Source organism: Buceros rhinoceros, unplaced genomic scaffold (assembly GCF_000710305.1).
Source record: "Buceros rhinoceros silvestris isolate BGI_N320 unplaced genomic scaffold, ASM71030v1 scaffold16079, whole genome shotgun sequence".
NCBI classification, from domain to species: Eukaryota; Metazoa; Chordata; class Aves; order Bucerotiformes; family Bucerotidae; genus Buceros; species Buceros rhinoceros.
Window position 1 is genome coordinate 33450 of NW_010431047.1, and position 288 is coordinate 33737.

The window sequence follows — 288 nt, forward strand, 5'->3', positions numbered from 1 at the left end:
GAACTCGGAAGCACCCAAGGAAACCGCACTGTGCCGGAATGCCTGGGTGGAAGTGCTTCCCGTGGCTTTCCTTCTGGCATTTGCCTTCCTTCCCCCAACCTACCGCTGAAGTCTCGGGCAAGGTCTGTGCCTGCAGCAGTTCGCTGGATGGAGTTTAACACGGAGAAGAGCCTCTCCAAGAAAAACACAACATACTGGCAAGACTGGATCCGCACCAGGAGCTTTACTGGCACTGCTGCTTTGATCCTCGCTCCACATCCCCGACTCGCCCGGGGGTGCCAGGAGACG